The following is an 18,683-nucleotide window of genomic DNA, read 5'->3' as shown; positions in this document are numbered from 1 at the left end:
TGCAGACTGTTTCCTCTTTCTCCGTGTGTGTGTTCATGTTTTTTTTTGTGTGTAAAAGTATGTAAATATGTGTGTGTGCGCGAACGTTATCGCATTTTTTGCACTTGACAAGGAAGTACATTGGGTTATTTTAGTTTTCTCTCTCTCTCTCTCTCTCTCTCTCTCTGTGTCTTGCTCTCTCTTTTGGCCACACCCCTCTGGCTCATCCCCCCCCCCCCACACACACACACACACACTGGAGCATCTCAGGCTCCGCCCCCTTCACTCTGCTTCCCCTTAGCCGCCACCACTCGCTCTCAGTTCGCTTCAGTGTCAGCTCTGTACATACATGGAAGCATGGATCAGTAGTTTTCTTCTCCTTTCTCAGGTTCGGTATCTGTTCATTCTTTTTTTTGAATTCATTTTTAAGGCATTCAGAGCGGAATAGCGTACGTTTGACTTATCATACTGCAAATGTTTGTGGAAGAATTCACTGTAATGCACCAGAGCTAAACTAAACCCTTGGGGAACAGTAGTTTTTCTTCATTTAAAGTGTTACTTTGATGTAAATATCCGGCTGATGCAGTGCTCTGTTCTTTCTCCTTTAAAACCAGCTTCATTACAGATAAAGCAGAAAGAAAAATGGGGTTATTAGTGGTAACAAGACATGGTTGTTGGAGAATAAAATAGAATAGAACAGAATAGCAGCAAAAAGAAAGAGAAAGTTGTACTGAAAAATATTAACAATATACAAAAACTACAAAGAAATGCTAAAATATACAAGAAGCCAACTCTATACTACAGATAAAAGAAATATATATAGCATATAAGGATGTACACAAGTAATAATAAAGGATACGTACAAAGTAATATTGAAAATAAGGTTCATAGTTGCGATTATTGCACTGAAGTAGAGTTTTACACACATGGTTTTTGTAGTTTCAGTTCTTAAACTTTTATCCACTGTTGAGAATTCTGTCATGCAACTACAAAACGTCACTTGTTTGAAACTAAAAATATACACTGTTCCGCACCATAAAAAGTTATTTATAAGCAGGTTCGTAAAAACACCCTTTAAAATTGAAGTTTAACACAGAGAAACTGTTGTGTTTCAGGTGTAAGTTGTACAAATGTAGTGAATCCTCTGAAAGCACCTACTGATCTGTAATGTTTAACACCTGTAGATCCACTCATCCTATCAATATACGTATGTAAATAGTTGGTCTCAATTATTCATCAGATAAAATGTGCAAAAACTTGTAAAATGAGAATAAAATGAGCAAAATATTGGAAAAATAAGGAAAAAAACGAACCAAAAAAACCTTGAAATATGCCATAAAGTGAACAAATGCTTCTACAGCGAGGAGAATATGAGCAAAATATTTGAAAAAAAATAGGAAAAAACAAACCATAAAAAACGTGAAATATGGCATAAAAGTGAACAAATACTTTTTATTAAGGACAAATTAAACATAATACTTGAAAAATGAGGAAAAAACTAACCAAAATACTGTGAAGTATGTCATAAAAATGAACAAATACTTGTAAAGCGAGAAGAAAATTAGCAAAATATATAAAAAATGAGAGAAAAATTAACAAAAAAAAAACGTGAAATATGTTGTAAAAGTGAACAATTACTTGTAAAGTGAGAAGAAAATAAGCAAAATACTTAAAAAATGACAAAAAATTGAACCAAAAAAAACATGAAATGTGTCGCCACAGTCAATAAAGTGTGCAAAATAAAGAAGAAATTGAACAAAATGATCCAGAAAATGAACATAAATGAAGACAGTTCAGCATGTTTTCTTCACTTATCTGTTATTTTCTTCATATATTTCTCTCCTTTAGTGAATCTCGGACTTACTTAAACCTATTTCAACTCTAAAACACTTTGTCCACTTGAGTAAAAGTGTGTTTTCACTGATCGGACCTCAAACTTTCATTTCATTTGGGCTGAATTTTGTCTTTGAACAGTGAAGTAGGACAAACATGGACATAAATCTGAGCGTCTTCCACATCCAACCCTGTGTATTTATGTAATTTTCAATCTTAAGTGTCGCTGTGTCGACTAACAACATGACATTTACAGACCGAGGTGGAGAGAGCGCGAGTAATGGAAACATTTACAGACACAAACACAAGCTGACAGTCACTAAGTCACTGAGTAAATAGTCATTACTGTAGTTATTCATGGAAGAAATGAAACCGTCACATGGAAGTGAGCAGGTTTATACGATGACATACATGAAAAAAACAGACGCGTGGTCCAAATGTGTACAATAACATCAGTCTGAGTGTGAAAACTGAAAAAGCTGTCAGAATATTAGTGTGAAATTAACGAAATAAAAGAGCTGAACATGTCATAACTTTCATGGTAGAACAGTTAGAACTATTATAATCATAAAATGTCTGTTTGAAACGTGGATCTCAAAGTAATTTAAGGGTAATTTTAACAATATTCTGCCTCAGCATGTACATTATAACGTACGGATCACAGTGGATCTACAAATACACAAAACATTTAATAGCAGGCAGAATATTGGTCAAATTACACCGATTTTACTTTAGACATTTCAGGTTGTTTATATTTGTTCAGGTTATTCACAGCCCAATATTATCTGAATGATATAATAACCTATAAATAATGTCAAAAAGGAACAAAAAATTGAGGAACATGAACAGAAATAAACAAAAATTGCATTAAAAAGGAACAAATATAGACAAAGTAAACAATCACAAGAATGTAATGTAAAAAAAAATGAACAAAAATTTGAGAAACATCAACAATATTATGTCAATATTACACTTATTTTTCTAAGAACTTTTCAGGTTGTTCATATTTTTTATTCACAGATCAATATGATCTCAAGTGGATCAGACCAGTAAAATAACAACATAATAACCTATAAATAATGTCAAAAAAATTGAGAAATATGAACAAAATGAACAAAAATAAACAAAAAATTATATAAAAATTAACAAATGTGAACAAAATAAACAATGCCAAAATCGAAACATGCACAAAAATGAACAAATATGTGAGAAACATCAACAAAATGAAGTTAAAATTGCATTCACTTCTCTTAAGACTTTCCAGGTCGTTCATATTTGTTCATATTCACATTTTTTGTGAAGGAATATTTTATAAATGTAAACATTTTCATGTGTCATTTAACAATATTCTGCCTCAGTTTGTCATTTACACATGGTCACTATAACTAACAGATCACAGTGGTTCTACAAATACACAAAACATTTAATAACTAACAGAATATTTGTAAAATTACACTTATAAGACATTTCAGGTTCATAGTTTTTATTCATACACCAATATGTGGATCAAACCAGTAAATTAATAACTTATTAACCTATAATTAAGGTCAAAAAATTTGAGAAACATGAACAAAATTAATAGAAATAAGCAAAAATTACCTAAAAATGAACAAACGTGAACAAAATAAACAGGAACAAGAGCACAACATGCACAAAAATGAATAAATATTTCAAAAACATCAACCAAATGATGTTAAAATTTCTCTTGTTTCTCTTAAGACATTTCATGTTGTTCATATTATTCACTTTTTTATTCACAGCTTAATATTATCTTAGTAAAATATTAACATAACCTATAAATAAAGTAAAAAAATGTACAAACATTTGAGAAACATGAACAGAATCACCTAAAAATTAACAAATATGAACAAAATGAACAATACGAAAAACAAAACATGCACAAAAATGAAAAAAACAATCTGAGAAGCATCATCAAAATTATGTTAACATTCCTCTTATTTTTCTTAAGACATTTCATGTCGTTCATATTTGTTCAGGTTATTCACATTTTTTAGTAAATGTGAACATTGTTATGTAATTTTTTAAAAACTTTTTTACACTAAAACAATAAGAAAAGTTTGTATTTGTCATTATTTCTCAGTTATTTTGATAGTATTTTACTTTAGATCCTATTGTTCTGTATGTGGAACCTGAACTGAGCTGATTTTAATATCATTAATTCTAATATCTTCAGTGTAATTTGTCTTTGGTGGCCGGTTTTGGCCCAGGGGCCGTATGTTTGACTTCACTGGTTAGACCCTTTGTGTTTAAGTTTCCTGTTTTGTGGGTTTTGAAGGAAATACATGAGTTAAAGTCGAATAGAGTCAGCTTTAGATCATAATGATGTGCACATTTCTAATGTTGTTTGACTCCTCTGTTATAGTTCAAACAGTTTTACTTCCAAATGTGGCACTAGTTTATGACTTTTTCCATGTATTTTAAATAATATCAAATAAAAGACATATTTTTACAGGTCAAGGTAGTTTTTTGGTGAGGCGAAAATGAGCAAAATACTTCAAAAATTATGATAAAATGAACCAAAAAACTTGAAATATATCATAAAAGTGAACAAATACTTCTACGGCGAGAAGAAAATGAGCAAAATACTTGATAAATTCGGAAAAAACAAACCAAAAAACAGAAATATGTCATAAAAGTGAACTAATACTTTTTATTTGAGGACGAATTAAGCAAATTACTAGAAAAATGAGGAAAAACGACCTAAAAAAACTTGAAATATGTCTTAAAAGTGAACAAATACTTCTAAAGCGAGAAGAAAATGAGCAAAATACTTCAAAAATGAACCAAAAATAAAAAGAAATATGGAATAAAAGTGAACAAATGCTTTTTTTTTTTTTAGGACAAATTAAGCAAATTACTAGAAAAATTAGGAAAAAAGAACCAAAATAACCTTGAAATATGTCATAAAAGTGAACAAATAGTTTTTCTTTGAGGACAAATTAAGCAAAATACCAGAAAAATGAGGAAAAAACAAACCAAAATACTGTGAAATATGTCATAAAAGTGGATAAATACTTGTAAAGCGAGAAGGAAATGAGCAAAATACATAATGACATATGGAATACAAGTGAACAAATACTTTTTCTTTGAGGACAGATTAAGCAAAATAGGTGAAAAATTAGGAAAAACAAACCAAAAAACCTTGAAAAATATCATAAAAGGAACAAATACTTGTAAAACGGGAAGAAAATGAGCAAAAAACAGAAAACTGAACAAAAAGAAAATGTGAAATATGTTGCTACAATCAATAAAATGTGCAAAAAATTGAGGAAATTGAACAAAATGACCCAGAAAATGAACATAAGTGAACCGATACTTTTTCGTTGAGGAGAAATTAAGCAAAATACCAGAAAAATGCAGAAAAAGCAAACCAAAATACTGTGAAATATGTCATAAAAGTGAATAAATGAGCAAAAGACTTCAAAAACGAACCAAAAACACATGAAATATGGCATGAAAGTGAACAAATACTTTTTCATTGAGGACAAAAGACGTATTTTTCCAGGTCAAGGTATTAAATAATGTTTGACAGCCCTGGTTTAAAATCAAAAATGGAGGAAAACATAGGATTAGAATAAAGAAAATAAAGAAAATCTAATCTAACTTTATTTCTACCACCCACAGTGGACCAAAGGGCAGCACAGAAGAACAAATAAAAACCAAAAGAAAAGAGGAAAATACAAAGAATAGATTACAACACAGAAAAACTGTACAAAAAAACCCATTCTATAACATAGTGTTTGTTTTGTCGTGTATAATTACGTCCATGTACGTTCTCCGCGGAGCAGAAGTAACTAAACAGAATCTGGAACGGTTCTTAAATAAGATCTGCTGCCGTGGAGGGAATTGGTTCGGACGTAATGTTTGGATATGAAACATTCCTGAAACTTTCTCACAGACGTGGATAACCCCGGATAACCTTTCCAAACACACAGAGGTGTAGCGGACAGATGGAATATGAGCTCAGTGACGGTGGAACGGAACTGGGCCGACCCTTTTACTGACGCTTTTTAGGTCTGTCACATCAAAGGACGTCTTTTAAAGTCAGTCCGTGCACAGAATTCCACATAAAACAGGAAATATTCCTGGTAAAAGCAGATGTTGGAAGGAGTTTGTTTATCTCACTAAATGTCATTCATAGTTTCCCTTCCAAAAATGTGTCTGTACTGGTTAGTTTAGTGTGTGGCTTCTGCACATGCTCAGTAGCCTCTCCAGTGTTTGTCATGGAATGGGCTGTAGAGGTAACGGTACCGCCACGTGCTTTTAGAACAGTTCGTCGACTTCGTTTGTTCACTTTCCTCACTTTAAGCCTCAGTTTCACCCTTCAGGTATTTTTGTCCATTTTTCTCTGTCTCTTTTTTTCATTTGTTGATCATTTTGGCTGTTGTTGCAGATTTTGGCATAAAATGTTTCTTTTTTAGTTATATTTGTGAAATCCAGCATCTTTTACTCATGTGTTTTATTGAATAAATAATGGATCAGTAATGTAAAGTGCTTTGAGTGTCTTGAAAAGTGCAATAGAAATCAAATTTATTATTATTATTATTATTATTATTATTAGTAGTAGTAGTAGTATTTTCCCATGATGCATTTTACCACCCTCGTAGACAAAAATGTACATGCACAAAAAACTACTATAAAATCATCATACATCAATATTTTTTCTTTTTTTTTTTTCTTTTTTTTTTTTTTTTTATAAATCTCATAACTTCTCCCCTGCAATCAGATCAATTTTGTTGCTAATTTTTGACATATCCAAGGCTCTAATAACCACCAGTGTTTCATCCATCTACTATTTATTTTATGGAAAATATTCCCTTTTTTTTTAAATTTTTTTTATTTTTTTTTTCATTTGTTGATCATTTGGGCTGTTGTTGCAGCTTTTGGCATGAAATGTTTCTTTTTAGTTATGTTTTTGAAATCCAGCATCTTTTACGCTTAGATGTGTTTTCTTCTCCCATGATGCATTTTGCACCCTCATGGACAAATGTACACACACAAAAAACTACCATACCAAAACTACCATCATTCATCAATATTTTTTCTTGCTTTTTTTTTTTTTTTTTTTTTTTAAATAAACCTCTTAGAAACAACTTCTCCCCTGCAATCAAATCAATTTTGTGGCTAATCTTTGACATATCCAAGGCTCTAATAACCACCAATCTTTCATCCACTTACGACTTAGTTTATGGAAAATATTCCTTTTTTTAATTTTAAATTATACATTTACATAAACATGTACTTAGACATAAGGGACCACACAGACACAATGCAAAAAACAAAAAACAAATTATACAATAAACCTACAGACCTGTTAAACACAGAAAAAGAGGAAAAAAAAAAAAACACAACTAAATAAAGAGGAGTTGAAAATATTCCATTTTTGGTGTTTTTTGTAATAATTCACTCATAATTCAAATGATTAAAATGGCATTTAAAGGGTTAAGAACTGTTGAATGTTTGGAAGTTTTGAGCAGGGCGGAAGTTGTTTAAGAGATTAAAAAAAAAAAAGCAAGAACAAATGTTGACGTATGATGATTTCATGTGCGTGTACATTTTTGTCCACAACGGTGACCACAGTTTTTTTTTTTTTTTTTTTTGAGGGAGGCATGAGGCTTAAGAGGAAAAAAATGCAACTAAAAACAAATTTCAATGATTTGCAGACGTCATAAACCCATATTTTATTCACAGTAGAACATAGAAAATGTGTTTAAAATGGGAAAATGTACTATTTTAAGTGGAAAAGTAGGATAATTTTGAATTGTGTCTCCTTTTCTTTTCACAACTGACTGTAAATGTAAAATATAAGTGGAATTATAGTTATGGTCGATGCAGTTCAGGATCTACATACAGACCAACATGATCTAAAGTAAAATACTAGCAGAAAAAAAAGTATAAATAATATTAAAAATTATGAACAAAATAAACAGAAATAAGCAAAAATCCCCCCCCCCCCCAAAAAGAAGACCAAATAAACAATAACAAGAATAAAATGTGCACAAAAATGACCAAAAATTAAAGAAATATCAACAAAATTATGTTAAAATTACACCTATTTTTCATTTTTCAACATTTCAGGTTCATATTTTCTGACACTTCAGCCAATGGCATTGTGGATTTATTTTTAAGGGGCGGGGCTTAGGATGAGTGACAGGTGGGCAGTGAAACGGAGCCTTTTCCCTTTTCCTTCCCCAGTGGAAAACCTGGATGCTGTATCGTGTGATTAATGTCATGCATTTGCATAGTTGGGCTCTAGTTTTCATGTAAATATTTGAGCCAACAGTGGCGTCTGTGTACTCTCACACACTGGATACGACAAACGGACCAAACCATATTATCTGTGGGAAACAATCAGCACAACTTTTCACTTCAGGTCCACAGTTTACGTCATTTGAGGGTTGTGTTTTTTTTTCTTTTTGAGCCTTTTTTCAACTATTACACAACGCTTTATCTAATGTTTCTGTTTCTGCATAAATATGAATGAAATCAGGTTTTTATTGAAATACAGACAAAAATATTCCATTTAAATTTAGTCTGTTTTCCAACAGGTCTATGGGAAAGTGTCATGACTCGGATGAGGTCGTCATAGTAACCAAAGGCTCTCGTTTTAGTTCAAGGGTCACATATAAACCAGTTCAGTTAAAATCAGTAAACCAGTAAAATACTGTCATAATAACCTATTAATGATATAAAAATGACAAAACAGAATATACAGAAAAAAGCAAAAATAATATATATGTAAAAAAAATAATAATAATAATAATAATAATAATAAAAAATAAATAAATAAGCAAGTTAAAATAGCACTTATTTTTTTCAGACATTTCACGTTCATATTTGTTCAGGTTATTCACATTATTTATTCACAGCCCAATATGACTTCAGTTAAACAATAACCTATAAATAAAGTCAAAAATGTACAAACATTTGAGAAACATGAACAAAATGAGCACAAAAAAGCAAAAATGAAAGAAAATTTGAGGAAGAAAAACCCAAAATGATGTTAAAATTGCACTTTTAATTCTTAAGAGGTTCCAGGTTGTTCATATTTGTTCAGTTTATTTACATTTTTTCTCCAATAGTTTAATTTTTTTCTGTTTTGTTCAAAAAAGTCAAATTACATGAAAATGTTTATAATATATATATAGTCTCACACACTGGATACGACGGCGCCTTTTTTTTCAGCTATTACACAACACTTTATCTGATGTTTATTTGATTCTTTGGTTCAAACCTTCTTTAGTTTTGTCTCTGTTTCTGCATAAATATGAATGAAATCAGGTTTTTATTGAAATACAGACAAAAACTTTCCACTTAAGTTTAGTCTGTTTTCCAACAGGTCTATGGGAAAGTGTTGTGACTCAGATGAGGTCGTCATAGTAACCAAAGGCTCTCATTTTAGTTCAAGGGTCATATATAAACCAGTTCAGTTTTGTTTTTCCTGATTGTTTATTTGTTCATATTTGTATTTTTTTTCTAATTTCTGTTCACGTTTCTCAAATCTTCTTAAATTGCAGATGTGTAAATAATAAACTAAGGCAGAATATTGTTAAAATTACCCTTAATTTTCATAATAAATTCCAGATTTTTCATGGTATTCGCAGTTTTTTAAAGGATAGTTTGCAGATGTAAACATTTTCATGATGTAATTTTACTTTTTTCACTCTAAAACAGAGAAAAGTTAGTTTTTGTCATTATTTATCGGTCATTATGTTATTATTTTACTGGTCTTTGTCATGTAGAAACAAAGCGTCCTAATCCTGTGGAGACACTCGTATAATTGCTCACACCGTCGGATCCGATGACGTTATTATATATTTACTTCCTTTGTACATAATATTTTATCCTGGGTGTTTATTTCATGCTTCATTTCACCCTCTGCTCTGCCTTTGGAGACACTCATCTATTCCAAATCTGCTTTTTTATTATTATTATCAGTAAAAATAGATTGTCTCTATTTCAGGAAACGGTGGATATTGAGTGTATGTTCATATAACGATTGAAATATCTCAGACAAAGAGTATTAAACGGACTCTGAGGTGGATAATGTATTATTTCTGAGTACTCCCATCTCATCTCTCTCTCTCACTCTCCACTGTTATGGTTGAGGATTATCGTCGTAGAGCAGCGGTTATATAATAGCACATACACACACATATGCTAGCGCCAAATAGCATCACGCGGACGCTGTTATAATACGAGCATAGTGGCTGAAGCTGACCACGAACAGGGCAAGGCAGAATGTACACAGTTAAAAAAAAAAGCCTCTGCCGTAAGGATTTATATACAAGAACATGTGGCATTAAACAGAGAGGATAAAAATAATGTTAAACTACAGGGAAAAATAAGATAGAGCAGGTTTTATCTGTTACATGGATATTAAACTCATTTTAGTTCAGGTTCCACATACAGACCAACATGATCTAAAGTGAAATAATAACATAACATAGAAATAATGTCAAAAATGTGAGAAATAAAGAAAAAAATATATTTAAAAAACCCTACAAAAATGAACAGAAATAAACAGAAAATAACAAAAAATCAACAAAAGTGAACAAATTAAACAGTAATGAGAACAAAACATATCCAAAAATGAACAGAAATAGACAGAAAATAAGCAAAATGAACAGAAATAAACAGAAAATAACAAAAAAAAATCAACAAAAGTGAACAAATTAAACAGTAATGAGAACAAAACATGTCCAAAAATGAACAGAAATAGACAGAAAATAAGCAAAATGAACAGAAATAAACAGAAAATAACAAAAAAAATCAACAAAAGTGAACAAATTAAACAGTAACAAGAACAAAACATGTCCAAAAATGAACAGAAATAAACAGAAAATAAGCAAAAGTGAACAAAAAAATTTAGAAACATCATCAAAATGATGTTAAAATTGTACTTCTATTAAGACATCTCATGTTCAAGTTTGTTTAGGTTAGTCCCATATTTTAAAAATGTACAAATTTTTGAGAAACGTGAACAAAATGAACTGAAATAAAGAAAAATGTATTTTAAAAAATCACCTACAATTATGAACAAAATAAACAATGAGAACAAAATGTCCAAAAATGAACAGAAATAAGCAAAAATGAACAAAAATTTGAGAAACATCATCAAAACAATGTCAAAATTGTACGTCTATCAAGATACTTCATGTTCATATTTGTTTAGGTTATTTCCATGTTTTAAAAACTTACAAAATTTTGAGAAACGTGAGCAAAATAAACTGAAATAAAGAAAATGTATGAAAAAACCTTAAGAAAATGAACAAAATAAATAAGAACAAACATCAATCAATCAATCAACAGAAATAAACAGAAAATAACAAAAGAATAACAAGTGTGAACAAATTAAACAGTAACGAGAACAAAAATGTCCAAAAATGAACAGAAATAAGCAAAAATGAACGAAAATTTGAGAAACATCATCAAAATGATGATAAAATTGTACTAAATGTGAAAAAAATGAACTGAAATATTGGTTAAATTTTTTTTTTTAAATGCTTGAAGACGTTGTCGAAATAGAACCAACTCTTTTCCCGCCCTTTTAAACTCCTCCATGTAGTTCGTATCATATATTCAACGCCTGTTGTTCTTTGTATAATGTTGTAAAAATAATCGTCCCTCAGTGATAATAAACATTTCCTGGACCTTGATGTTGAAACACTCGACTGAAAGAGATTTGATTAAAGTAACGTGATCATCATTATCGAATGTCGTTGAAAAATCAATAAACGAGGACAGACGGCGTCGGTTCAGTTGGATCGTTTACAACCTTCACAGCAGCAGAAACAAGTGTCATTTGAACAAAAACCTATATATAATGTAATATAATATAATATAATTTAATGTAATATAATGTATAATATAACTAGTGCGTTGACCTGTGGGGTTCCACAGGTTCTAGATGTGGTAGATGATAAACTTACCTCTGCTCCACTTCCTTCCTTTACTTTCTTTACTTTCTTGGTAAATTTCACTGGTGTCTTCAGTTGAATAACTGTTTCTGCACATGAAATTTGACACCATGGCAGTGTGGCCCTTTTGTTTATCTGTTGCTAGGTAACCCACTTCAGTTATATGATTCTATGATTCTGGACAAGGCTATTGTAAGGCTGTTGTATTCTTCCAGAATTACTAATATCTCCCCAAATATTGGTCCTATCTACTTGCTGTTTTTACTAGTCTGTTCCTTAACCAAAAATACATGAATATGACGAACTGCAGCAGTCAGCTGTGTACGGATTTAGTGTGATGTCTGAGACACACGCACACTTCCCTTTTATAATATAGATATAATATAATGTTACATCATATAATATAATATTGCATGGTATAATATATGTGATATAATATAATGTAATGTAATATAATATATAATTTTTACGTGATACATAATACAATATAATGGTCCTTTGTCATTTACACAGATGCAGTGAGTCTTGATCTGTGATCAGCGTCATTATTCAGCCTCATTTATTCACATTAGAGACATTTAGTGAAAATAGAACGACAGAAAATATTTATTATAAAAAAAAAAAAACCCAGTATTAAAAATGCCATTTTACACATGCTGTCTATACTTTACACTTTTACACATTATTAGATCCCTAAATGGAGTTACAGGGTATAATGGTTTTAGCCCAAACGCTGCCGTTGGATCTCCTTGGTGTTTTGCCGGTAACTCGGACAGTTTTGGTTAGATTTCTTCTCCGTTGATAACCAACACAACACAAATGAGCAAAAAAGAAAGAAAGTAATTTTGAAAAATGAACTAAATAATCCAGAAAATGAACAAACCTGAACAAAGCAACCAAGGAAAAACAGAGACAAATATTTTTTTCAAGACACTGAACAAATGAATGTGAAAAAAACAAAATTCTGAAAATGAACAAAAAAAAATCAACAAAATTATTATGAAAATCAAAAAATAAATAAACATGATTGAAACAATCAAAGAAAAACAGAAACATATTTTTTTCAAGACACTGAGCAAATTAATTAAAAAAACAAAAAACAAAATGAACACAATTATGAAAATGTACACAAAAAAATTGGCAAAATTATTATGAAAATCAACAAATAAATCAACATGAACAAAACAAAGAAAAACAGAAACAAACTAAATATTCAAGACAGATCAAATTAATCTAGAAAATGAACATAAATGATGATAATTCAACATATTTTCTCCACTTATCTGTTATTTTCTTCATATATTTCATTACTTTGGTAAATCTCAGACTTAGTTAACCGTTTCAACACTAAAACCCTTGGTCCACATGAGTGAAGGTGTGTTTTCACACCACATCTGTCCATTATTTTATGCTGAATTCTCTGTATCTACAGTGAACTGGGTCTAAAACAGGCCTCAGTCTGAGGGGTTCTGCCATAAATGAACCAGTGTTTGTCAGTCATGACCTTAGATTGGCTGCTGTTGCCCTCGTTGTGTTGGGCTTTAGAGGGGGCGGGTCATGTGTGCGGTGACCTTTCAGACGAAGCGTTGGAGGCTGAACCCTGGTGTGTTTAGTGTCATCAGTGGGATTAAGCGAACGGTAGCGGTGGTTTCGCAGCGCTGATGATGGGACTTCCTGTCAGACCTTCTGGTGGTTTTTCTTCTCATACAATAATCTGCAGCCACTTTGATCCTCAACTCTCCTCCACTGACGCCGTTTTAACACTTTACACTTTCATACTTTATTTTAGTCATATAAATGTATACCATAAAGGTACAAAATGATTATGAAAATAATCCAGAAAAAGAACAAATTTGAACAAAGCAACTAAAGAAAAACAGAAACACATTTTCCAAGACAATGAACAAAATTATCATGAAAAATAAACAAAATATTGTGAAAATGAACAAAATTATCCTGAAAATGAACAAAAAAATGAACAAAATTATTCTGAAAAATGAACAAAGTATTCTGGAATTGAACAACAATCAACAAAATTATTTTGAAAAATGAACAAAATATTCTGAAAATGAACAAAAAACCAACAAAATTATGATGAAAAATGAACATAGTATTTTGAACATGAACTAAATTATTATGAATATTAACAAAAAACGAACGAAATTATTATGAAAATGAACAAAAAATGAACAAAATTATTCTGACAAATGAACAAAATATTCTGAAATTGAACAAAAAATCAACAAAATTATGCTGAAAAATGAACAAAGTATTATGAACATGAACTCAATTATTATGAATATTAATAAAAAATGAACATTATTATGAAAATAAAACAGAAAATGAACAAATGTGAACAAAGCAACCAAAAAAATACAGAAAAACATTTTTCAAGATGATGAATAAAAATGAACAAAATTATTATGAAAATGAGCAAAAAATCTGGAAAATTATTATGAAAACTGAACAAAATATTATGAAAATGAACAAAATTATGATGAAAATCAATAAAATAATCACAAAATGGATGGAATGGAAAATAAATACATAAAATAATAACAAAAATAAATAAAAGAAAATGTTGAAATAAAAATAACTATAAAATTACAATAATTTATATGAATACATAAATGAAATTTAAAGGAAAGACAATTGAAATAAATTAAATCACAAATAATAATAATTAAAATAAAAATGTTTCATAAAAATAAATGAATAAGTAAAATTGTGGTAAAATAATTTAAATAAAAATAATAATAAACATAAACAAATATGAAAATAAATAAATAAAAGAAAAAGAAAATAAAATTGAAATTATGAAAATAAAAAATAATGATACTAACATAAAAAAAAATTGAAATAAAATAAATAAAAAATAATGATTAAAAACAAAGTCACATGAAAATAAATAAAATTCTGAAAAAGACCATAATATTCCCAGACATGGTAACTCCATGGTCCATAAACATCCTTCTTCAAGTGTTTGTTTAGGTTTTGGACAAAAGTTTTGTCTTTTCTACATTAAATAGTGGCTTTGATTGGAACTGACACACATACATACATACATTTATGCATACATACATTTGTGCATACATACGTACATTGTATGTATGTGTGTGTTTCTAATGGCCAGTCCTTTTTTGAGGTTGTGCTGTGGACCTCTCATCTCCGTGATCTCTGGGTCTCTGGAGGACGTTCAGACTCTGTCATTACATAATTCATCTGCTCTGTGAAAACACACTAATGACATCTGGCCTCTGGTTTGTTCTGGGTTATCTTCACATATGACTAAACCTGCTGTGTACGAGGATTAGACCAAGTGTAAACGCAGACGGAGTCACAACCTCTGGGGCTGAAAGATAAAACCAATATGAACCAGTCTAAACCAATACGAACCAGTGGAACCAGCCCAAACCTCATCAACTGCAGGTTCTGTCCACCTTTGCAGTTTAGAATAATCCTTTAGTCCTGCAGACGTCTGACTGTAAAGAGGATTAAAAACTAAAACCAATCATAAAAAAGTGTACTGTACAGCCGGGCTGTCAAACATACGGTCCACAGGTCAAAACCGGACTGAAGAGTCCAGTCCATCCCATCAGATGAACCTGGGAAACACAAAAATTACACTGAGGATATGAACAATCAAGGATGGTAAAAGTCCAATTTAATAATAATAATAATAATAATAATAATAATAGCTCATAAATAATGACAACCACAAACCTTTTCTGTTTTAAGGGTCAGTCAATCAATCAATCAATCAAAGTTTATTTATATAGCACTTTATAGCACTAAAGGATGTTAAAATCATTTTTGTTCAGTTGCCACATTCACACCAATATGATCTGAAGTGGATCAGACCAGTAAAGACAAATAAGACTAATAATAATAATAATAATAACAATAATAATTATAGTTGTAGCAATGCTATCAATAATATCAATAGTAACATTGAGTATTACAGTAATAGTAATAATAGCAGTTACAAGTAAGTGTTTTAAGTAAGTAATAATCATAATATTAATAATAATAGAAATAATATGTTTATGTTTACGCATTTGGCAGACGCTTTTTTCTAAAGCGACTTACAGGGGAAAACCAATTAAATCACTCAATCACTCAATAATAATGATAAAGGTAATAATAATGGTTGTAGTTGTAAGAATATCAATAATACCAATAGTAACAGTGATTACAGTAAATTAATAACAATTATTGAAAGTTAGTATTAGAAGTAATAATAATAATAATAATAATAATAATAATAATAATAATAGAAATAATGATAGTACTTATAACAATGATTACAGTAATAGTAATAAAAAGTTATTACAAAAAGTTATAATAATAATAGTAATACTATATAAGTAATGTAAGTAAGTAATAATAATAATAATAATAATAATACTAAACAAAATTAACAACATACAGACATTACACAGTGAATCTCCATTAAACCAATGGACGCCTGTAAAAGTGTCTTCACTGTCTCATAACCACATGAAGTAACATCATGTTCATGTATTTTATTGCTCAGTCTCTGGGTTTAGACCAGACCAACAGAGGTTTGAAAGCGTCGCTCATTCAAATCTGATCAAAGTGAGCGTTTCCTCAGAGTGATTCAGTCGTCACGTGGTTGTCACCGTTCCAGACCTGGTGCTTTGACCGTTCACACACTGAAGCAGTGACTCATTCACACCAGAATACACCCTCCACTACATTTATGTTCCAGGTCAGGTCTGTAGTACGCAGAGTTTACAGACTTTAATGTTTAGTATTTTACTACAGGGGCCGTTTTAAGGTAGAGACACCATACTAACAAACCAACAACAATAATGAAACCCAATGAAAAGGCGCTGAATGAGCCTGGCTGGTGGGTTTAGACGGAGTTGAACCAGCGCCTGAGCAGAGTGTGATCAACACCGACACACTTTAGTTTCATTTTCATCAGACTGTTATGAAGAACGCTCTCTCAGGTTTCCTTTAGCTCATGTTTGTGCTGACGTTGGTACAAAGCGATACGTGTAGACTCAGCGAAACACACTCACACACACTCAAACCCCTCAGCAGGACTTCAGGGACATGATTGGACAGTTTGGGTGTTTTATAGTTTTGGATTAACCCTCAAAAACCCAAACAGCTACTGGAAACTAAAGCCATCATCTGATCGAAACTGTTTAAGGACTTCTGATCCATTAATCCTATCAATCCGTGCCAGTAATTGATGTAAAATACAGTTCTTCATCTTTTCATGGTCATTAGATATGACCCATTTGGACGTTCACAGGCTCTGCCGTTACCGTGGAAACACCATCATCTTCTACAACACAGGTGTCAAACATACGGCCCGGGGGCCAAACCCGGCCCGCTAAAGGTTCCAGTCCGGCCCGTGAGATGAATTTACAAAGTGCAAGTTAGAGCATCAAACTCAAAAATAATATCATAATAACCTATAAATAGTGACAACACCATTTTTTGCCTTTGATTTAGCGCAAAAAACATTAAACTGTGAAAATGTTTACATTAACAAACTATCCTGTAACAATAAAATGTGAAAAACCTGAACAAATATGAACAACCTGAAAAGTCTAAAGAGAATTAAGTGCAATTTTAACAATATTCTGCCTGTTCCTAAATGTTTTGTGCCTCTGTAGATTTGCTCTGTAATGTATATGTATAAATGATATGTCAAGGTGTAATATTGATAAAATTGTACTTGTTTCTTAACAAATTGCGTTTTTTTTTTTCGATTTATTCACATTCTTTTTGTTTGGATAGTTTGTAAATGTAAATATTGGCATAATTAATGTTATTTTTTGCACTAAAACAATTTGGAGTTGTTATTATTTATTGGCTATCATGCTGTTATTTCATGCTATTATTTTACTGGTCCGGCCCACTTCAGATCAAATTGGGCTGAATGTGGCCCCTAGAAGAAAATGAGTTTGACACCCCTGTTCTACAACATTGATTCACCAGTAAAACCCATAGAGTTGGACCAATGACAGTGATTGATTGTTTCCCTATTTGTGATACAATAACCTTCAATTTTAATCTGAGCCTTAATGAACATCTGTATGATCTTTGAGTTAAATACAGGAAAATACCTGGTTTACACTAAAAAAATGTGAACTCAAGAGGATAATATTAAAATAAATGATGATAAATCACTTAATAAAGGTTAAATACCAAGAAAAATTCATTTGGGAACTTCCCCATAAGTAGTATTTGGTCTTTGTGGGCTAATAAGCAATAAAAGAACTTCCAATCAAACAAAAAAAAGCCAAAAAATTAACAAAACATACAACAAAATGAACAAATTAGTCAAAAAATTTGACAAGTTTGTGCATAAAATGAAGACAATAAGCTTAAAAATGAACAAAACCAATTTTTTTTTTACCAAAGTAGTCAAGAAAATTATTGAATTATGTAAGAAAATGGACAAATTAGATGTAAAATGAACAAATTAGTCAATGAAATGAACAAAATAAGCTGGAAAATGAACAAAAAATACAAGAAAACAAACAAAAATGAACAAATTAGTCAAGAAAATGATTGAAATATGCAAGAAAATGAACACATTTGTTAATAAAATAAGATGGAAAATGAACAAAACATGCAAGAAAAGCAAAAACGAGCAAATTAGTTTAAAAAAAATTAGCAAAATAATCGTAATGACTTTCCTGTAAATGCTGCCACTGTGATATAAATAAAGTCTGATCTTATCCTGTTATATTGTTAAATTAATCCAGAATATGTGGTTTCAAAGAAATTTGATACTTAAGACTCCAAATTAATCCCTGAGTAGGTGGGGTATTAGTAAGCCCCGCCTACTTTTTCAGTTGTTTTTGTTCTTCGTGTTTTTATCAGTAGAAATAATCCTTCTGCTTAGTGTTAGTTTAGTGCTACGCTGCTAGCTTAGCGCTGTTA

The 18,683-nt window shown here is 30.8% G+C and overlaps 1 protein-coding gene across 1 annotated transcript in view; it reads left to right on the top strand.

Annotated features, from left to right (window-relative positions):
- Positions 1–299: 299 nt before the first annotated feature.
- Positions 300–18,683, top strand: part of LOC115431922 (diacylglycerol kinase zeta-like) — a 205,361-nt gene continuing 186,977 nt past the window's right edge. Inside the window, 1 exon segment of the mRNA XM_030152643.1 lies at positions 300–367. The gene's annotated coding sequence lies outside the window, so the exon portion shown is untranslated.

This window comes from Sphaeramia orbicularis, chromosome 2, assembly GCF_902148855.1.
Source record: "Sphaeramia orbicularis chromosome 2, fSphaOr1.1, whole genome shotgun sequence".
Taxonomy (NCBI): domain Eukaryota; kingdom Metazoa; phylum Chordata; class Actinopteri; order Kurtiformes; family Apogonidae; genus Sphaeramia; species Sphaeramia orbicularis.
This window is presented reverse-complemented; position numbering and strand designations above follow the sequence as displayed.